The following is an 18,398-nucleotide window of genomic DNA, read 5'->3' on the forward strand; positions in this document are numbered from 1 at the left end:
CTTTTGGTCTAAAACACATAAATCAAGTTTAAATTTCAAGACAATGATCAATCATATCAACATTATCTTTGACCAAAATAATGATATCTCAAGTAAATGTACTATCAATGATTCATTTACTATACGAAATAAGTAAGCAAAACCAATTTCATCAAATCATAGCCATTGTATGCTTTCCACAGATAATCCATGTGTCATTAAACTCCTTGTGTTCAACATACTCAATCAATATGGTTTGCTTAACTTCCCATAAACATAATCTAGACACTCAAGATATGCATAAAAATCCTTTCTAGACTATGTCTTTGCAATGTATCTAATCAAGACAACAAACACCAATAGATTTCCTAAAATGAGAGAACTTAGGAGCATCTAATGGTTTAGTAAGAATATCAGCCAAATTTTGATCAGTATGCACTTTTTCCAAAGACACGACATTTTGTTCAACAAGTTCCTTAAGAAAGTGATGTCGAATGTCAATGTGTTTAGTCCTAGAATGCAAAACTGGATTCTTTGAAATATTTATTGTACTAGTATTATCACAAAAGATAGAAATAGTACCTTGATCAACTCCATAATCTAGAAGCATCTGTTTCATCCAAAGCAATAGTATGCAATAATTTCCAGCAACAATGTATTCAGTCTCGCAAGATGATAAAGATATACAATTTTGTTTCTTATTGTACCATGAAACAAGATTAGTACCAACATAGAAACAACTACCGGAAGTACTTTTTCTATCATCCTTGTTTCTAGCCCAATCAGCATCAGTATAGCCTGCAATCTCAGAGTTAGACTCAGAAGAATAACTCAATCCATAATTCAATGTACTATTGACATAACGAATAATACGCTTGACTGCAAGGATGTGTTGTTCTCTAGGATCAGCTTGATACCTAGCACAAACACCTACACTAAATGAAATATCTGGCCTAGTTGCTGCCAAATACAACAAGCTACCAATCATACTCCTATACAATAAATGATTAACCTTATTAGGATCAGAGTCTCTATCCAATTTGGATGAAGTACTCATAGGAGTTTGAATATGCTTTGAATCTTTCACACCAAACTTTTTAACTAGCTCCTTTGCATATTTTGATTGAGATATGAAAATCCCATCATCAAGTTGTTTCACTTGAAGACCTAAAAAGAAAGTTAGTTCACCAACCATGCTCATATCAAAAGTATTACTCATATCTTTAGAAAAATTATGAACAAGGTTATCACAAGTAGCACCAAAAAACAATATCATCCACATATATTTGAGCAATAAGAAAATATTTTCCTTCCCTGAAAATAAACAACGTTTTATCCGCTCCTCCTCTTCTGAAGCCCTTGTGCAATAGATAAGAAGTCAACTTCTCATACCATGCTCTAGGTGCTTGCTTTAAACCATAAAGAGCCTTTTTAAGATGAAAAACAAAATCAGGATTATGTGGATCAATAAAACCTTTTGGTTGTGTTACATAAACTTCTTCCTGCAAAATACCATTAAGAAAATCACTTTTAACATTCATTTGAAACAATTTGAATTTAAAGTGGCATGCAAGAGTAAAAAGAAGTCGAATAGACTCAAGTTTAGCAATAGGTGCGAAAGTCTCATCAAAAACAATTCCTTCAACTTGAGTGTAACATTGTGCAACTAACCTAGCTTTATTCCTCATCACAAGACCATGTTCATCAAGTTTATTTTTAAAGATCCATTTGGTCCATATGATATTAACATCACTAGGTTGAGGCACTAATTCACAAACATCATTCTTCACAAATTGAAACAATTATTCTTGCATAGCCATAAGCCAATCAGAATTTTGAAGAGCTTCATCAACATTCTTAGGTTCAAACTGAGCCATGTGACATGAGTGAACTATGTCATCTACAATGCATGAGTGTCCTACATCATCACGGACTGTACTCCTAGTACCATGCTTATTCCAAGGACCTATCACATTATCAATTGGATGACTCAATCTAACTCTAGAACTGCTAGATGTGGGAATATCTAGAGATAGTGCAGGAACTCTTATAGGTTCATCAGTGGTAACCTCTAATTCCTCATCCTTATCTTCTTCAACCTCTTCATCTTTTCCACCTAAATCCTCAACTCTTTCTTCTTCTTGAATAGCAGGTATTTTCCTTTCTCCTGCAATTTCAAATTAGTTTCTTTTTCATCAAGTTGAGAAGAGGTTATCTTAGATTTTGTATCATCAAATACAACATTTATAGATTCCATGACCACTTTGGTTCTAAGATTAAAAACCCTATAAGCCCGACTAGTTTGTGAATAACCCAAAAACACACCTTCATCACTTATAGAGTCAAATTTTCCCAAGTATTCCGTATCTTTAAGGATATAACATTTGCTTTCAAAGACTCTAAAGTATTTAATAGTGGGCTTTCTATCATACCACAATTCATATGAAGTCTTATTAGTTCCAGGCCTAAAATAAACTCTACTTAGGATATGACAAGTAGTACGTACCGATTGAGCCCAAAAGTGCCTAGCAATCTTACTCTCTTGAAGCATAGTACGAGCCATACCTGCGATTGTCCTATTTTTTCTTTCCACTACACCATTCTGTTGTGGTGTTTTAGGTGCTGAAAATTTATACTTAATGCCATTCTTATCACAATATTCAATAAACTCCTTAGGTTCGAATTCACCTCCATTGTCGTTTCTAATCCGATTAATTCGATATCCCTTCTCATTTTGAATAAGTTGGCAAATGGACCTGAAATTCACAAAAGTATCAGATTTTTCTCTCAAATATGCAACAAAAGTAAACCTAGAAAAATCATCAACCATAACAAGCAAATATCTTTTTTTTTCCAATGCTATCAGGTGTTATGCGACTTATCAAATCCATATGAATCAACTCTAAAGGTCGAGAAGTGACTTTATGAATAAGTCTCTTATGTGACACTCTAGTTTGTTTTCCTAACTGACATGGACCACATATTTCATTCTTAGGCATCTTCAATTTAGGCAAACCTCAAACAAGATCATTGTTAGACAGATTCACTAAATCATTATAATTCACATGTCCAAGTCTTTTATGCCATAGAACAGCCACATCAGTAACTACAGAAAAACACATAAGTGAAGGATCTGAAAACACAACATAACAATTATCAGAATTTCTAGTTCCTTTCAAGATGCATTCACCTTTTTCATTAGTTACAAAACACCCTTATTGAGTAAAATTGACTTGAAACTCCTCATCACATATTTGACTAATACTCAACAGATTAGCAGCTAAACCTTTAATATATAGAACATTTTTAACTCCCCAATTCCTGAAAATTTAATCTTACCTTTACCACTTACAGTAGAAGCCTTATCATCACCAAAAATAACAGTACCAACTAAGCATTCCTTAAACATGGTAAATAATGTTCTATCCCCTGTCATATGCCTAGAGCAACCACTATCAGAGTACTAACCACATAGACCAAGTGCTCTAAGTGCTATGTGCATGGCAAGACATTTAAAATTCTCTTTCTTTACCCAAACAATTTTAGATTCATTATGTAATGATTTCCCTATTATTCTAGACAAAGTGTCACAAGGCTCAACAGTCCTAATCACCTTCTTCCTTAATTTTGAACTCTCTAGATTTTTAAATTCTTTCCTAGTTCAATTTTTCTTTTCTTACACCTATATTTGATATGCCATTTTTCACCACAAAAATGACATGTTGAAATAAGTTTAGGAGAATTAAAAATAACACAAGGTTTGGTTTCAACTTTCACAAAAATATCGTTTGATTTTTTAAAATACAAATCCTTTAAAGTTGATGTCAAATCTTTGTTACTCATAACATTCCCAACCACACCTTTCAACTTATCAATTTTACAAGTGTCAATATCAATTTTCTGAAAAGACTGTTTTGATTTAACAAATTCACTATGATAAGCGCCGAATATTGTATATTCAAGCGCCCTAAATTGCATTAGTTAAGTTCATCGTTTGATTATTTAAGTAGATTATCTTCATTTGTGTGTATGTATATATTTTCAGGTCCATTTGCCAAAAAAAGGAGCAAAATCAAGGCTTTGTGGAGTTTTGGCCATCAAAAGGCACAAGGCTGAATTTCTGGCAGCAGTGGATCCTGAACTTTGCTCGCCATTTTGACCTTGAAAACTTGAGAAATGGACTTCTATCATAACATGACATATTTAGAGCTCTGAATCAGCTTTCCAAATCTTCAAGTGGTTTGTCATTCGGAGTTCGGAGCAGAGAGTTATGATCTTCTTATCATAGGTGCTCAGAACTGCCTGGCAGCAATGAATTTCTGCTTTGCTCTTCAATTTCGACAAACCAGACTTGAGAATTGGATCTCTACCAAAACATAAAGTTTTTATAGCTCTGAATTAGCTTTCCAAATCTTCAAACGGTTCATCATTCAGAGTTCAGAACCTAAAGTTATGGCCATTTTACCAAAGTAGGTCCGGGCAGAGCAAGGCAAGAATGGAGCATTCTGCTCCAATTTCGAGTGCTCGAGCCCTTATTTCGAGTGCTCGAAATTAGGGTAGAATTGCATCCGGAAATGGCCCATTTTAAGCCACTTGCATCTTGGGTTCCTCAATTCTAATTTTCCTCTTTAATGGTTGGTTGGAGATGTTGGTTGGTGGGGGTTTTTAGAGGCTTATCTCTAGAAGATAAGAGAAGGAGGCCACACATCTTATTATCCTTGATTTTTACAAGATAGAGGAGAGAGAAGAGAGCAAGAAAGGTGTGTTCTTGAAGCAAAGGAAGGAGCACGAAAATGGAGTCTTTCTTCAAGCTTCCTCCTTCCTCTAGTGCATCAATGGGTAACTAAACTCTATCTAGGGAGGTGATGAAGCCTCCCCTTGTTGTTCATGTTCTAGATTAGGTTCTATTTTGGGGATTTTAATGTATAGATTTTGGTCTTTTCATAGTTTAGAGCATATTACTTCTTGTAATGAACTCTATTATGTTTAAATGATTGATGTAAGTTATTTAGCTTGACTTAATGATTCTTACATTAATCTTATTGCTTGTATTCTCATGGTGACAATGGGGAGAAAACTATGAAATGTTTTCAAGGCATGTTGATAGAAAATGGATAGTCCATTGCTTAGGAACTTCCTTTGATGGGTTATGCTAGTTTCCTACTTCATGTGCTTTGTCATTTGCTTGAATGCTTGATGGTCTTTAACTTAAGATAATATATTTAACTCTACATCCTAGTTTAGGTAGTTCAATGTGTTAGCTTTTGAAGGATCATTCTTGTGCCAATTTAATGGATCTCTTAACAAATATATGGTAACTAAGTGTTGTCATGTATTTCTTGACCATTGCATATATTGTCCATCCCCAATTTAGACTTAATCTAGCATGTACTTAGGGTGTAGTGTGAATTCATCTCCTTAGTCTTCTCTACCTAAATCTCTCTTTCTAAATTTCTTACAATTTTATTGTTAATGTATCTTTGAATTCCTAGTTTAGTGACAAACAAACAAACCCTTATTACCCCTTATCATTCTAAAAGTATTCTAGACTCTTAGGTTGCCATAGACTAGCGCAGTCCCAGTGGTTCGACTTACCCGACCAATAGCCCTATTTTACAATGATTCGTGCTATTGCGAAGAGGGTTGATTTATAATTGATTTCGACCGTCGATCAATTTTTGGCGCCGTTGCCGGGGACTGCAAACGGTTTAGCGACCAAAGTTCTAGGGTTAATTTTAGTTTGATTGTGAATATTGTGTCTTGTGAATACTCCTTGCGTATTTTTGATCATCTTCGTGTTTGTGAGATTCTAGGGACTCGAAACTCGCCGTGGGAACGCTAGCAAATTGTAAGTCTAGAGGCCCCCAGGTAAGTCTCGTGACTTCTAGTTTCGCATTGTGAATATTGTGTATGTGTTTAATTTAGCTTGTGAAGCCCTTGTCGAGGCTATTTTTGTTTTACTATATTGCAAAGCATCGATCCTTGTCGTGGCCATTTATTTCCTATCTTGTTGATAATTGAGGAGAAAGGGATTATTGTATGTGGAGTTGATGATAAAAAATTGTTGTGTTGATTATGTTATGTATTGTTGATGTTTAAGTCCTAGATGGAGGGTAGTTATCTTCCAACTCAATTCTACACACCACATGAGTTTTGTGCATTTTGCTCTAGTCATACACATCATACAAGAGAATGTCTTCCAACGAGACAATTCTCGGACTTCTATCTAGAGCAACCAAATGAAAATTTCTTTAAACCAGGTAGTGATCCATACTTCAATGGTTATAACTCGGGTTGGGGAGACCAACAAAACTTCTTGTGGCATGACATAGGAAATTCAACCCCACAATCTCATATGCAACCTTTTCAACCCAATGATCATTTTTTCCCGCCCTCTTCTCCTTGTCCACCGTCTTCATTGGATGAATTTATTGCTGCCAATGAACAAATGATGGAGTTTTTCCACACGCAAATGATGGAGTCCAATAAGCAAATGTTGGATGACATTGTTGGCATGCAATCCACTACTCATTCTCATTCACAATCTAGAGTAGAGTTAGATGACCAAATAGCTCAAATTCAACAAATGGTTGATGCTCTAAATCATGAAAATGAAGAAGATTTTTCCATTGAACTCGTGGCCAATCCAAAAGAAAATTCTATGAATGATGAGATTACTCCTAGTAACTTTTATCATGAGAATGATCAAGTGGTCATCACATATGAAAATGATGAAATGGTGGTTGAAGATCAAGTTGTCGCCACACAAAAAATTGAAGAATTTGTGATTCAAAATGAGGAAATTAATGATGATGAGATTGTATCCTATAAAAATTCAGCACAGCCCCTACATAATCCCTTGCTTGATGCACCTCCTTTAATGGAGGATCCTCTAAAAACATGCTTAGCTCATTTTAATTATGAGGATTTTGATGTTGCCAATTCTGTTTGCGAGGTCAATTCTTTGCTTAATATTCCTCCTATTCATTCTCTTCCTTTGTCAACATCAAATGTATCTCTTTCTTGGGAGCTTACATCTTATCCCATTCCCTCACTTGAGTTATCTCAAACTGTTGAGCCCGAACCACCGGATAAGTGTGTGGAGGATGTTGAAAGTTTGAAGGACAATTCTCCGGGCATTCCCGTGCTAAATATGATTTTTCAAAAACCTTTGCTAGGTGTGCCCTCACTTAATCCATCTTCCCATAATCCAAATCAGCCCCATAATCCAAAATTCTTCATTGAGGATGAAGAGTGGATAGAGGTCTTTCCATTACCTCTTTCCAACTTTTGTCTTCAAGCTCTTTTTCTTCCGCTTCTAAAAGAACTTTCTTATTTAGGGAAGCTTGAATCTCTTGAGAGACATGGCATAGGGTGATGAGGACTAACCTGATCTCGGTGCGTCTAGCTATCGACGCTAAATTTAGCACTCATGGGAAGCAATTCTTTCAATTCTCAAGCTTCCCTCATTTCAATTGCCTGAGCCTTGAAATTTTCTGGGAAATGGTTTCGAAAAGCCAAAAATTTGATTTTTTTTAGAATGCTCTTCAGTTGTGTTCCACAATTTTAGACCGGCTTCTTAGACCTTCTCAACTCTTGTTTTCATTCACGGAAGTTTCCGGCTTTATCAGGCAATTTTCTCGGACTTTCGACATGGCACTCACATGCATAGCCTCTCATCTTCAATGCATTGTTGAAATGTTCTTAATCTCATTCGTGCATTGAAGAGATGTTCCAAAGCTTGAAAATTTTCTCAAAATCATCCATGCATTGTGTGAGGTTGCAAAAGTTGAGAAATCTTCTTGAAATCATCCATGCACTCATTGAAACAAAAAAAAAAAAAAAATTTTTGCACAGTTTGAAAATTTTTCTAAATTTTCCATGCATTGCAATGAAGTTGAAAAGTTTTCAAACTTTTCCATCCATGCATTACATTGGAATGAATTTGCAAAGTTCTAGAAAAATTTTCAGAAATTTAATTCATGCATTGTGTGATGTTGCAAAGGTTTAACAATTTTTCCTACATTCATCCATGCATTTGAAGAGACCAAATTCCATCCATGCATTTGAGATGAAATGCAAAGTTTAAAATTTTCCATGCAATGAATTAAAATGGAGTTGCAAATTTTAAAATTTTTTCCATGCATTTGAGATGATTGCAAAGTTTGAAAAAAAAAAATTGCACAGTTTGAAGCATCTTCCAAACTTTCCATGCATTGCATGAAGTTGCCAAGTTCTTGATTTCCATCCATGCATTGGTTTGGAATAATGCATGCAAGGTCTGAAAATCCATCTATGTATTGCTTGGCATCAGGTGCAGTAGTTGCAAAAAAAAAAAAAAAAAAATGTTTTCACCATTAATTCGAATGCTACTGTCAAAATTTGGAGCAATCTAACTCTCATTTGGATTGCCCCAAACTTTCTCACCATCATTCCGAGGCTACTGCTTGTATTTGGAGCACTCTAGCTTCCATTTGGATTGCTCCAATTGTGAACCAAACTTCCATGAGCCTACTGCCTTCATTTAGAGCACTCTAGCTCCCATTTGGAGTGCTCTAAATGTGAACCATCAATCCCAAGCTCACTGCCTTCATTTAAAGCACTCTAGCTTCCCATTTGGATTGCTCCAAATTTTCAGCCTAACTTCCGTAGCCTTCTGAGCCATTTTAGAGCACTCTAAATTCTGGTTTGAGTGCTCGAACTCCATGCACCAACCAACCCTCACTCTCTGCCAAAATCTCGAGCACTCGTAATACCATTTCGATTGCTCGAAATTGCTTACACCAAACACCCGAGACACTGCCTTCATTTCGAGTGCTCGCAGGCTCATTTTCGAGCACTCGAAGTTAGCCTCTCAGTCTCTTTTAAACTCACCACTCCACCTCTCTCTCTCACCACTCAGCAAACCCAAGACCTCCATGCTTGCAGCAAGCTCCTACAACCATGCAACCTTCTCTCGGCATTTCTCCACTTCACCATGCTAACCATCAACCGAACCCACCTTCCCTCCACCCACACCCTTCAACCTCCACAGCTATGCACAGCATCACACCAACCAACCTCACACCCCCTTCCTCTCGGCATCCAACCATGCAACCACCTACCATCACACACATCTCCCAACCCATGCAAACCTCTCCTCTCGGCAACCCCTCACCCAAGCAAACCTCACACACCATGCACCAAACATCACCCTTTCGGTATCTTACCTGAACCATCCAAACCCACAACCATCCAACCTCACAAACCACCAACCACTCTCAGCTTCCCAACACCCATCAACCACAAACCACCCAACCCTCACCTTCAACCAACTTTCTCTCTCTCTCAACCCAAGCTACCCATGCAACCAACCATGCCTGCCCCTTTGGAGTGCTCGACCATCCCCTGCATCCATCCCTTACTCTCTGCCGATTTCTCGAGCACTCGAAGAAGGCATTTCGAGTGCTCGAGCATGCTTGACACCCAACCCAGACCTCACCTTCTCTCTCTCGGCAACTACACCCACCACCACCCCTCACCTCCATCAACCCACCCCAACCCTCACCTTCTCACTCTCGGCATTCCCACTCTACCTCCCTCATTTTCCTCAACCCCAACCTTCCAACATCATCACTCTATCACCTCAACACCCACTCAACCTCATACATGCCCACCTCTCGGTTTCCACCAAGCAACCTAACCATTTCTCTCTCAGCACCTTCCTCACCACCCAACCATCTACACCATGCAGCAAACCACCTCACCTCACCACCCCTCAACCACCCTCATGCATGCTTCAGAAAAAAAAAACAATAATATATATATATATATATATATATATATATATATATTTGCACTTAATACTAACTATACTAAAAAAAAAAAAAATTGTATAGATTTTTGTCTTTCTTTAACATTCATATTTGTATTCTTATTTATGTTTTGATTTTTCTTATGATACCTATGCTTTCACTTGTGTATAGTAGTTGTGTTTCGATAGGTTTTCCTGTCCAAGTTTGGGGGACGTAGTTGCGCACTCACATAGCTGACCATCTTCGCCTTCGTCACTCCACTTGGTATTATTGTTCTTTAACCCTCTCTGTTCTTATTTTCATTTACTTGTCTTCTCACATTGAGGACAATGTGACATTCAAGTTTGGGGGTATAGTGTACGGTATTGTATATTGTAGAGTATTTGCATTTGCTATTTTGTTCAAATAGATTTGTATAAAACTGAAAATTAAAAAAAAAAAAAAAAAAAAAAAAAAAAAAAAAAAAAATGGAAACAATGATTTTGGAATTTTGGAATTTGTTGGAGATTAAAACATGTGTTGAATACTTTGTGTATAGAGGTAAATGATAGTTTTGAATTGAGAAAAATCTGAAATGAATATATGGATTCAAAAAGGTTTGTATAAATGCTTCAATTAGAATATCTTCAAGTATCATTCTCTTTCATGCTTCACAATGCACAAATGCACATTGGAAACTTAACTGTGAGGCATGCAACTTGATTGACCTTGACCTTGGCCTAGTTAATCTGATTTGATGAACCTGATAGATGGATACCTTTGGCATGTATTTTGAAAAAAAAAAAAAAAACTGAGAAAGAAAGAAAATAATGACCAGTTGACATTCGTAGCCTTTCCAACTCGAGTTATTAAGCCCTAGGAGTGTCTCTACACTTAGCACCCTAAAGCCGTCTGTTTTGGGAGTGTTGGCCTAACGCTCGCTACAAGGGTTGGTTAGAAAGCTTAAAGGACTTAAACATTGCACGGTCATTCAAAAAAATTGTAATAAGCATGGTTCGCTAGAGTTCGTAACCTTTCCAACTTGAGCTATTAAGCCCTTTGGAGTGTCTCTTCACTTGACACCCTAAAGCCATCTGGTTTGGGAGCTGTTGGCCTAACGCTTGCTATATAGGTTGGTTAAAAAGCTTAAAGGATTTCAGCATTACACAACCATTCTTTGTTTCACTTCTAAGTTAAAATAAATTGTCAGCTTTGTTCTGTAATAAATTCATGCCTTAGGGACTTCATTTAAAGGGGAATTCAATGATTTGAAAACTTGTGCCTTGGAATTGGAAAAGAAAGTAAAAGCCGCATGTTAAGAATCAAATCCACTTTCACTGAAGCTTGAGATGATTTCTAGTATAGATATGACAATTGAAGTATTTATATAGACTATGATGCTAATGCATAAAAGTTGAAACTTGAATAACCATTTTGTTCTATCAATGCTTCATATACACAAGGTAGTCTTCATAATGATTCTATCTCCAGTGTTCTCTATATTTTAAGTTTTCAAATGAGCTTTGTGCATCTTCATGCACCATGTTTGATGTTTGTGGGTATTATTTCTGTTAAACCCTCACGAGACTTCACTCGTCCTCTAGGGATGCTTAGGGGTTTAAAAGGCTTGTTGCATATGCTAAATGCAACCGTTGCTCTCACGAAAGAGGAGATTTGTTGTCATTCCATTGAGTTTTCCATTTTGGTTTTGCTAAGGGACTAGTAAAATGTAAGTTTGGGGGTGTGATAAGCGCCGAATATTGTATATTCAAGCGCCCTAAATTACATTAGTTAAGTCCATCGTTTGATTATTTAAGTAGATCATCTTCATTTGTGTGTATGTATATATTTTCAGGTCCATTTGCCAAAAAAGGAGCAAAATCAAGGCTTTGTGGAGTTTTGGCCATCAAAAGGCACAAGGCTAAATTTCTGGCAATAGTGGGTCCTGAACTTTGCTCGCCATTTTGACCTTGAAAACTTGAGAACTGGACTTCCATCATAACATGAAATATTTAGAGCTCTGAATCAGCTTTCCAAATCTTCAAGTCGTTCATCATTCGGAGTTTGGAGCAGAGAGTTATGATCTTCTTATCATAGGTGCTCAGAACTGCCTGGCAGCAATGAATTTCTGCCTTGCTCTTCAATTTCGACCAACCAGACTTGAGAATTGGATCTCTACCAAAACATAAAGTGTTTAGAGCTCTGAATTAGCTTTCCAAATCTTCAAACGGTTCATCATTCAAAGTTTGGAACGTAAAGTTATGGCCATTTTACCAAAGTAGGTCCGGGCGGAGCAAGGCAAGAATGGAGCATTCTGCTTCAATTTCGAGTGCTCGAGCCCTTATTTCGAGTGCTCAAAATTAGGGCAGAATTGCATCCGGAAATGGCCCATTTTCAGCCACTTGCATCTTGAGTTCCTCAATTCTAATTTCCCTCTTTAATGGTTGGTTGGAGATGTTGGTTGGTGGGGGTTTTTAGAGGCTTATCTCTAGAAGATAAGAGAGGGAGGCCACACATCTTATTATCCTTGATTTTTACAAGATAGAGGAGAGAGAAGAGAGCAAGAAAGGTGTGTTCTTGAAGCAAAGGAAGGAGCACGAAAATGGAGTCTTTCTTCAAGCTTCCTCCTTCCTCTAGTGCATCAATGGGTAACTAAACTCTATCTAGGGAGGTGATGAAGCCTCCCCTTGTTGTTCATGTTCTAGATTAGGTTCTATTTTGGGAATTTTAATGTATAGATTTTGATCTTTTCATAGTTTAGAGCATATTACTTCTTGTAATGAACTCTATTATGTTTAAATGATTGATGTAAGTTATTTAGCTTGACTTGATGATTCTTACATTAATCTTATTGCTTGTATTCTCATGGTGACAATGGGGAGAAAAATATGAAATGTTTTCAAGGCATGTTGATAGAAAATGGATAGTCCATTGCTTAGGAACTTCCTTTGATGGGTTATGCTATTTTCCTACTTCATGTGCTTTGTCATTTGCTTGAATGCTTGATGGTCTTTAGCTTAAGATAATATATTTGACTCTACATCCTAGTTTAGGTAGTTTAATGTGTTAGCTTTTGAAGGATCATTCTTGTGCCAATTTAATGGATCTCTTAACAAATATATGGTAACTAAGTGTTGTCATGTATTTCTTGACCATTGCATATATTGTCCATCCCCAATTTAGACTTAATCTAGCATGTACTTAGGGTGTAGTGTGAATTCATCTCCTTAGTCTTCTCTACCTAGATCTCTCTTTCTAAATTTCTTACAATTTTATTGTTAATGTATCTTTGAATTCCTAGTTTAGTAACAAACAAACAAACCCTTATTACCCCTTATCATTCTAAAAGTATTCTAGACTCTTAGGTTGCCGTAGACTAGCGCAGTCCCAGTGGTTCGACTTACCCGACCAATAGCCCTATTTTACAATGATTCGTGCTATTGCGAAGAGGGTTGATTTATAATTGATTTCGACTGTCGATCACACTACTCAAATTATCAATTTTAAGTTCCAGTAATTTATTAAACAAATTTACCTTCTTAAGTTCCTTTTCCAGAAAATCAATCTTATGAAGAAGATTCAAATTTTTAAGACCAATTTCTTCCAAATTCTTATTAGAGATAGAAACTTCTAACTTATAAATATCTCTATCAAGTTCCACAAGGTTCAATTTCTCTAACAAAATTTTAAAATCCTTTTTAAATTTCGACCATTCAATTTGCATGCTTATGATAGAATCAAAAACAGGAGGTAAAGGCAACACATCAACAACAGATGAATTTTCAGACATGATGCAAAAATCAACAATTAATCAACAATTATGATCTACTCTGCATATCGAGTAACCCGCTCTGATACCAAATTGTGAAACAAGAGTTACGCGGGGTGCGGAAACAGTTGATTTTAATTGTGATTAACTCCTTTAATGACCTAGATCTGATTATTATGTCAACTTGCTTAATTTATGATTGATTAAATTGCATGATCAATTAAATATCCACAATCACAAATATAAATACTAAAAAGTAAAACGAGTTTTGAGAGATTGCACCAGGATTTTTAGCGAGGAAACCCCAATTGATAAAGTACATCAACTGTTATGGGAAAAACCTCGTGGACTATGTAGTCCAAAGTAAACCAATCACTATGTTTGAAACAAAGTATATCGAACTTTGACTCTGGCTCACACCCTATCGTTCTACACCACACCAACCGTTGACGATCCTTTGGCTTTGCGACTCCTCGTCCAACAATAACTTGATCTCAGACTGACACTTGATATTTGTAGAAGAGTAGTAGGTAGATCAGACAGCACTCCACGAATGCTCCAACCCTTTTAAAGTGTGATTGCGTTTACTTCTCTTCTTCAAGATCTGAACTCGATTATAGAAGAATTAAATCCTGCTTCTCATCTGGAATATCTGAATCTTTAGTATAGCTCCGATTCCGATGAGATAGAGAACAACACCACTAAATTACTAATGAATATATCTGTATGCTCTCATAAATAAATTCAAAATCATCAGATTTGATTTTCTGAATTTTCTTTCTCTAGAAGGCTTTCTCAAAATATAGAATTGATTTTCCCTAAAGCCCCCAATAAACTAATGTATATGACATGGTTTATATAGAGTTTTGAAAGCCCTAATCCCTTAGAAAATATGATAAATTTTGTGCATAGGACTTAGAAGGAAGTTGGGATCAAAAAGGAAACATTCAGAAGAAGGAAACTGAAGTTAGAATAGTACCAGGACGTCTTGAACCTGTTCGATTAATCTTGAACCGGTTCAAGATGGAGAGACTCTAAAATCGCCACTCTCCTGAAGTTGAACCTGTTCTATAAATTTTGAACCAGTTCAAGTTGAACTTGTTCGATAAATCTTGAACCAGTTCAAGATGGACAGAATGTAAAATCTTGTTCAAAACCTTTCAAAACCTTTCATAAATATTCTCATTACCTCTCAAAACTTCTTATAACGTTGTTCTCATCATCTCAGAGTGTAGTATGCCATGAACACTTGACCTTCTTCAAATCCGCATCCGATCTTTAATCTTTGAAATTTCGTACTGAAATATTACAACTTGATCGGACTTGTTTTGACAACGAAATAAGCCAATTACAAAATATATATCTCACATTCTCAAGGCTCAAGAGTACCATATTCCATTTCTCTTTTTCCTTGAATATTCGTGTACTTTGGTACAAAGGCTAACGGTGATTGGTGAGCATAGGCATATTCCCTCCTCCAAAATGCCAGCAGTACTCTCTGCCATTGTAACCCTAACCTCTAACTTACCCGGAAAAAAACCGTAACCTCTATAGTATTATATAACACATGCAGTAGAGCTTGCCTTCGCATTTTATTCATGTCCTCATACCGGAGTCTCTCTTAGACAAGTCCGATAAATGTATCCATGAATCCCACACCAGTAGCAGAAAGCAGGCAGTCGATTGTACCGTACAAGGGCCCAAAAGGATCTGCCAGTACAAGCTGTGCAGATCATATATGAAAAAGGTAGGTAGAAACTAAAGTAATGAGAATAAAAATAAGAAAAAAATAAAAGAAAATGAGAAACATAAGGTTGTGACCAAAGAAGGTGAGAGAAAAAACTAATAGAAAAAGAAGATGGCAAACAAACCCATTCATACAAAGAAGCTCTGATGCAACATAGAACTCTTATTGACACAGAGAACCTTCTACAACGAGAGGATGAATTACCCCAAGCTTTTACTTGTCGCCACCCATCTGGTAAAATGGAATTGGAGGACTCAGATTTTGTAGGAGGACTCAGATTTTGTAATGTAGTGGTTGGCGGACATGGAATTCTTTGGACTTTACGATCTTATTCGGCAAAAAACAGGGCTTCTTTGTGAAGATTCTTATCTGCCAGCGTGTGTCCTCCAGCAATAAGACTACGACAACGACTACTTATTTTATATATACACACACACTAGGTAATTAAATATTTTAATTTTATTTAAAATTTTCTAATTATTTAATTTTTCGTTGGCATGTCACACTTAGGGATGACAATGGGGCAGGTTGGGGCGGGTTTCTCATTCTCCAACCCTATTCCCGTTTAAATTTGGAACCCCCAAAACCGCCCTATAACCGATTATTTTTTTACCCTTAATCCCCATAACCGCCCCCGCCCCCGCCCCATCCCCATCCCCGCTTGCCCCGCCCCGCTTTAGAAGATATAAATGAGTAGGGTTTATTTAAAAGTGTATATATAATATAATGTGATATATATATATATATATATATATATATATATATATGTTAAATCGGTAAGTACAATAACATGACATGGGCTAATAGAAGTAATTACATATGTAATCGGGACGGTTACAGGGTGGGGGTACCCCTCCCCTGCCCCTGCCCCAAATCCAACCCGTTTTTTTTTTCCCAATTCCCATCATCCTCACCCCATTAAATAAAATGTTTTTCAAACCCGCTTTAAACAGGACGAGGACGAGGACGGGACGGTTTCCCACCGAGTCGGGTAAACTGTCATCCCTAGCCACACCTAGTATCAGACCACCAGATAATTTTATCGGTTATATATTTATATCCTAACAAATTTATATATACTGGTGGAGTGACTCCAGTACTAGCAATAGTAGTGCGGCAACAATAAAATATATATAGGGATCAATTTCATTAAAAAAATTTGTTTTGGGAATTTAAAGAGTATATCAATTTTACTTTAAATTTTTGCTGGCCTGTCATACATGAACAAGTGTCACCCAGTCTCAAATCATGCCATTTTCTTTGTTTTATATTTTTTAAATCCCGAGTCCAGACAAATCTATATAGTCCATGATAGTTCGATCTGTGACCAGATGTTGGATGCGAAATCAATGATTCTCATTTTACTTTAGCAAATAACCAAACACTTTCACTTTTTCTCATTTTACTTGCATAAATACTCCTCTCTCTAGCCATCTCCATATTTCATACTAGAATGGGTAGTGTTTGGAAGATTGGAAAGTTGATGATGATCATTTTCTTGGTGATGAACCTGCCTCTTCTAGCCGGAAGGCTTTTGAATAATGTCATGACAAAATCACCCGTGATATATCCTAGCCCTAATCCTCCATTTTAAGTTCCTGGAGCTGGAGGTAGGGCTGTTCTTAATCCTGGTGCTGGAGGTAGCGGTAAGTGAGCTTGTTTTTTTTTTTTTTTTTCGATAATTGGTAAGTGAGCTTGTTGCACCAACAATAATTAATATATATATATATATATATATATACCCCCGTTGATTTCATATCTATATATCTATAGACTGGAGTAATATATATATGTAACAATATATTGTCTACTTGTGTGAATGCTTGTGATCTCTATTATATCATTTTTTTTTTTGGTTAAAAATCTCTATTATATCATTGTTAACATAAGGTGATCAAGAAGAGTCACCTTCATACATGCCTGGAACGGGTCGTCAGAGATGAAGGGACTTCGCCGGAATTGGAGTTCCGACGACGGCGTGGATGGTCACAGCATCGGATTTAATCGGGTCGAGAAGAAACTTTATGGCCCCGCATTAAACGGGTTGTACAGTACTAGGTGGGTCGGCCAAAACTATTTGACCATAGAAAATGAAAGGCTTGTTATTCAACGGTATAACATGACTCGTATGCCCGTGTCAACTAATTTTTATCTAGATCCATCAGAGTCGCCCGAAACTTAAAAACATACCAGATAAACCTGACCCGTCAACCCCCAACTTCAAAGCGGGCAAGCCGGATAAATGGGCCTCGCTCTTCTATTATTAAAAATACTATTAAAAACTTTGAAATAGAAAAATATCAAAAGCCAAAAGGCCCACTGAATACAAACCCGATCTAAATCTGGGTTGTGGACCGGATCGAATCCAACCCGAGCCAGATTTTTGACCCAGCTTCTTAAAGCCTGAGCACTCGTCAATAATCATCCTCTAAAAATTGTATTAAACAAAGAAACAAAAACTGAATGTTTTTTTTTTTTTTTTTTTTTGGTTTTGTTACCGTTTCTGTTTTTTTGATAATGTGATTGATTTATTTATTTCTACGAGGCAGAGATTTTTTTTTTCTTTCTTCTAAAGTTTACAAGTTCAGTGAGCCTATCAACTCTTAGATTTATATTCAAATCGAATGAGTGGCTCCATTTGTTTCAATGTAAAATATTTTTTTTGAAAAAGACTTTTCTTTTCAAGTAAAATATGTTTTTTTTTTTTTTTTTTTTGGTGTTTGGCAAAGGTGCAGGTTGAGATTGATGTCGAGTTCATCGTGCAGATAATGTAAAATAACTTACCGAAAAGTTATGTGTAAGTTATTTTTATTAGATTTTAATTTTTTTTTATTCGTAAATATTTTACAGCAACCAAACACCAGAAAATAAAAAAATATTTTCTGAAAAATATTTTACATCCAAAGAAACGGAGCCCATTAATAAATGTTGATATTATTCTAAAATTTTCTCTTTCTACTTCAACTCTTTATCTATTTTTCATTTCTAATTTTTATGTATTTCACTTTTATCATGTTTTGTGTGACCCATTTGTTGGAAGCTGAAATTTTAATACCATTGAAAACAGCTATTGAACTACAACATTGTATAATTAAAGCTTATGCCCTTTTCTATTTTGCAGGAAAATAGT

This window comes from Cornus florida, unplaced genomic scaffold (assembly GCF_030987335.1).
Source record: "Cornus florida cultivar Cherokee Brave unplaced genomic scaffold, ASM3098733v1 CherokeeBrave_3.0.0_Hap2_Chr02, whole genome shotgun sequence".
Taxonomy (NCBI): domain Eukaryota; kingdom Viridiplantae; phylum Streptophyta; class Magnoliopsida; order Cornales; family Cornaceae; genus Cornus; species Cornus florida.